Source organism: Nematolebias whitei, chromosome 18 (genome assembly GCF_014905685.2).
Source record: "Nematolebias whitei isolate Nwh7 chromosome 18, NemWhi1, whole genome shotgun sequence".
In the NCBI taxonomy this organism is placed as follows: Eukaryota; Metazoa; Chordata; class Actinopteri; order Cyprinodontiformes; family Rivulidae; genus Nematolebias; species Nematolebias whitei.
Window position 1 is genome coordinate 4,265,973 of NC_056515.1, and position 5,228 is coordinate 4,271,200.

Below are 5,228 nucleotides of genomic sequence, written 5' to 3' on the forward strand. Positions count from 1 at the left end.
GAGGAGTTCGGAGAGGCCATGGAGAACGACTTCCGCACGGCTTCGAGACGATTCTGGTCCACCATCCGGCGTCTCAGGGGGGGAAAGCGGTACGCCACCAACACTGTTTATAGTGGGAGTGGTGTGCTGCTGACCTCAACTCGGGATGTTGTGGGTCGGTGGGCGGAATACTTTGAAGACCTCCTCAATCCCACCAGCACGTCTTCCACTGAGGAAGCGGAGCCTGAGGACTCTGGGTCAGGCCCTCCAATCTCTGGTGCTGAGGTCACCGAGGTGGTTAAAAAGCTCCTCGGTGGCAGGGCCCCAGGGGTGGATGAGATTCGCCCTGAGTTCCTTAAGGCTCTGGATGTTGTAGGGTTGTGTTGGCTTACGCGACTCTGCAATATTGCGTGGACATCGGAAGGAAGTTCCCCTGGATTGGCAGACCGGGGTGGTGGTCCCCCAATTCAAAAAGGGGGACCGAAGAGTGTGTTCCAACTACAGGGGAATCACGCTCTTTAGCCTCCCTGGTAAGGTCTATTCGGGGGTTCTGGAGAGGAGGGTCCATCGGATAGTCGAACCTCGGATTCAGGAGGAACAGTGCGGTTTTCGTCCTGGCCGTGGAACACTGGACCAGCTCTACACTCTCAGCAGGGTCCTGGAGGGTGCGTGGGAGTTTGCCCAACCAGTCTACATGTGCTTTGTGGACTTGGAGAAGGCGTTCGACCGCGTCCCTCTGGGGGCCCTGTGGGGGGTACTCTGGGAGTATGGGGTACCGGGCCCTTTGATACGGGCTGTTAGGTCCCTGTATGACCGGTGTCAGAGCCTGGTCCGCATCGCCGGCAGTAAGTCGGGCTTGTTCCCGGTGAGAGTTGGACTCCGCCAAGGTTGCCCTTTGTCACCGATTCTGTTCATAACTTTTATGGACAGAATTTCTAGGTGCAGCCAAGATGTCGAGGGGATCTGTTTTGGTGGCCTTAGGATTGCGTCTCTGCTTTTTGCAGATGATGTGGTCTTATTGGCTTCATCAGATCGTGATCTACAGCTTTCGCTGGAGCGGTTCGCAGCCGAATGCGATGCGGCCGGGATGAAGATCAGTTCCTCCAAATCCGAGGCCATGGTCTTGAGCCGGAAAAGGGTAGAGTGCCCTCTCCGGGTCAGGGAGGAGGTCCTACCCCAAGTGGAGGAGTTCAAGTATCTTGGGGTCTTATTCACGAATGAGGGAAAAATGGAGCGTGAGATCGATAGGCGGATAGGTGCAGCGTCTGCAGTGAAGCGGGCGCTGTACAGGTCTGTCGTGGTGAAGAGAGAGCTGAGTCAAAAGGCGAAGCTCTCAATTTACCGATCGATCTACGTTCCCACCCTCATCTATGGTCACGAGCTTTGGGTTGTGACCGAAAGAATGAGATCTCGGATACAAGCGGCCGAAATGAGTTTTCTCCGCAGGGTGTCTGGGCTCTCCCTTAGAGACAGGGTGAGAAGCTCGATCATCCGGGAGGGACTCGGAGTAGAGCCGCTGCTTCTCCACGTCGAGAGGAGCCAGTTGAGGTGGCTTGGGCATCTGTTTAGGATGCCTTTTGGACGCCTCCCTGGTGAGGTGTTCCGGACACGTCCCACCGGAAGGAGGCCCAGAGGAAGACCCAGGACACGCTGGAGGGACTATGTTTCTCGGCTGGCCTGGGAACGCCTCGGGATTCCCCCGGAGGAGCTGGCCCAAGTGGCTGGGGAGAGGGAAGTCTGGGCCTCTCTACTTAGGCTGCTACCCCCGCGACCCGACCCCGGATAAGCGGAAGAAAATGGATGGATGGATGGATGGATGGGGTTACTGCAACAAATAATTTCCCTTTGGGATTAATAAAGTATAATTGAATTGAATTGAACTGAACTGAATTGAATTGAATTGAATTGAATTGAATTGAATTGAATTGAATTGAATTGAATTGTATGATTGTGCAGCTACCCATCCAGGCTATCACATTGTAAAGTTTGCAGTTGATACAGCAGTGGTGGGATGCATCACAAACAATGATGAGTCCAGCTACAGGCAGGAGGTGGAACACCTGGAGAGCTGGTGCAAAGAAAATAACCTTCACATCAATGTGAAGAAGACGAAGGAGATGATCGTGGACTTTGCTGCTGATCTGTTTCATGTTGATGTGTTCATGCGTGCCCAGCTGCTCACAAAGACTCAGACTCATGTTCGTGCTGCTGTTCGCCGTAATATTTTTATGCTATGAGTGCTTAGTGTATATTTATTTGATGTTTTTCTTAGTTCATATCTTAGATCTTATTACTGTTTTTATTTTACATTTTATTGTTGAATGTAACTGGGACCCAGTGTTCCACTCCATGTATCACATGTGGTGCAAACGAGAATAAACAATATCTGAATCTGAATCAGAACTATTTTTGTATGCAGTTTTTCCTCAGACTTTTAAAAGTTTGCCCGTCTTTACTTCTGAGAAATACAGCTCTTTAAATGGTTCTTTATATCCAGTCCTCTTATTGACCTGTTACCATTTAGCCCAAGTTATATAACGCTCCTCTAATTGTTTATATATAACATTTTCTTTTACAACTGTTCTTACCCCATCCCATGTGTTGTTGATACAAATTCAAAATGGCACATTTTTTCAACCTGTGCAAGTTCTTAATTTAAACATTTGGTAGTTTAACTATATATTACAGCGGCTGCTCAGTGGTCACTGACGTGGTTCTGCAATCCTGAGGTTGCTGGTTCAAGTCCAGTTTATGTCTGTAAGAGCATTCAGCACAAATAAATTGCCAAATCCTTCATGTGAGTGGTGACCCCGAAGAAGGGGGCAGCCGAAAGAAACTTACACTACCTACTATTCATTGGGTTCAGATATGGGTTTATGAGATTTGCAAATTACTGCATTTTATTTATATTCACATTTTACACAACTTCCCAACTTTTTCTGAATATGTGCTGTATACAGTTATATTTTTAAAGTGGTATGCTGACGTCCACTTTTGCTGAAGTGTTGGACTAGTGAATATTTGTAGTTTTCAAGATGAGTGTTTTTATGGTTCTCATTTGCAAGAGAAGACCTGTTTTAAACAAACAAACAAACAAACAAACAAAAAGGGTTAAAGGTTGTAAAAAGACAGGGATTTTTTTTTGTCAAACATTTTATTTTTATATTTCAGAAATCATTTCAGGACACCTAGCTTGCTGTTTTTGACCTATAGAGGGATCCCAACCCCAACTCTGAGAACCACGTAACTAAGGGGTTAATGGACTTTTTAAACTTTAACACAGAAAACTGCCCCCCCCCCCCCCCCCCCCCCACCCCGCCACACACACACACACAAATACAAAATGTGAGCATAAGAAAAAAGTTTGACTTTAAACTTGTGAGATGGAATATATTATTAGGCCCGAGCAGCAAAGCGCTGCGAAGGCCTATTGTAATTGTGCTGTTTATTATTATTTTTCTTGGGACTTTTGGGACGCATTTTTGGAGGCCTTAGCATATCCCAAAACTCACCAAACTTCACCAAAACTTGTCCCCCTAGTAAAATTTTTGAACTGTAATGGATCCAAAAGTGGGCGTGGCCAAATTGCTCCACAGCGCCCCCTAACGTGAGATATGAAAACTGGTAAGTCCTAGAGAGCTGAAATTTGGTACATAGGTAGAACCTACCGAATCAAGAAAAAAAGTCTCTTGGAGGTATGCCTTAAACCCAACAGGAAGTCGGCCATTTTGGGTCAAAGGGTCAATTTTGGCCGTTTTTCACTTTTCGTACACGGCGAATTTGAACGAACTCCTCCTAGGGATTTCGCTCAATCGGTTTCAAACCTTCGCCATTTTGCTCAGTAGGCATGGGGGACCAAAAGTTATCAAAACGGTGCAAACCGACGCATGTTGAGGGGGCGGGGCCAGGCCTCAAAGTTGAGCTTCACGCCATAAATTTCCAAACGTTATAACTTTCACATTGAAAAACAGAATTGTACCAAATTTGGCACGAGTCATCCCTGTCCCATGCCCGACGATATCCTGAGGTCAAATTTTGACGTCATCAAAGCCCCGCCCCCTAAGAACAGGAAGTGACTTTTTTTGCTTGGAATGCTCCCTCCCTGACACTCTTGACCCAATCAGGATGATCCTGTGTTAGAAGGCAGATAACAAGTTGGTCTGACTTGCTTTGAAGCGCAAAGCATTTCCCCTGGAGGATGTGGGCGTGGCGGCGTGGCGAAGTCAGAAGTGACGCCGTTACAATACGTTTGGCTCTGAATTCCACAGATTTGATCCGAGGTTCATGAAAATCACTATGATCAATCATTGCCCGCCCCTTGAACAGGAAACCATGATGATTGCGCAATAGCCTCTCTAGCGCCCCCTAGAATATTTTAAAACTTCAGCCCCGAGCCGTTTTTCGACCGATAAATCTGAAACTCGGTGAACATGTGTATCTTCTCAGGACCTATGAAAAAGTCTCTTGGCGCTCCGGTCCAAAACCAACAGGAAGTCGGCCATTTTGGGTCAAAGGTTAATTTTTGGGCGTTTTTAACGGCGAATTTTAACGAACTCCTCCTAGGGATTTTGAAGGATTGACTTAAAACTTGGTTATTAGGCCCTTAAGACATTGGAGAGTAAAAGTTATCAAAAGCTTTCGGTTTCGTTTTGTTAAAGGGGCGTGGCCAGGCCTCAAAGTTGAGCTTCACGCCATAAATTTCCAAACGTTATAACTTTCAACTTGAATGACAGATTTGCACCAAATTTGGCATGAGTCATCCCTGTCCCATGCTCGACGATACCCTGAGGTCATATTGTGACGTCATCAAAGCCCCGCCCCCTCACAACAGGAAGTGACTTTTTTGGCTTGGAATGGTCCTTCTTTGACACCCTTCACATAATCAGGATGATCCTGTGTTAGAAGACAGATAAGATGGTCTGACTTGATTTAAACAACAAAACAGTTATAGCTGGAGAATGTGGGCGTGGCGCCATGGCGAATTAAAAAGTGACGCCGTTGCAATACGTTTGGCTCTAAATTGCACAGATTTGAACCCAGATGAACCAAAATCACTATGATTGATCATTATCCACCTCTGAACAGGTTTCCATGATAAGTGGCCAAGAGCCTCCACAGCGCCACCTACATTCTTCTTACAGTTATATCTCAGTGATACAACATCCGATCTGAACCAGATTTTTGGTGCGTCATTACTGAGAACTGATGGACATTTTAGTTTTGTTGTTTAATATTTGACTCAAGGGCGC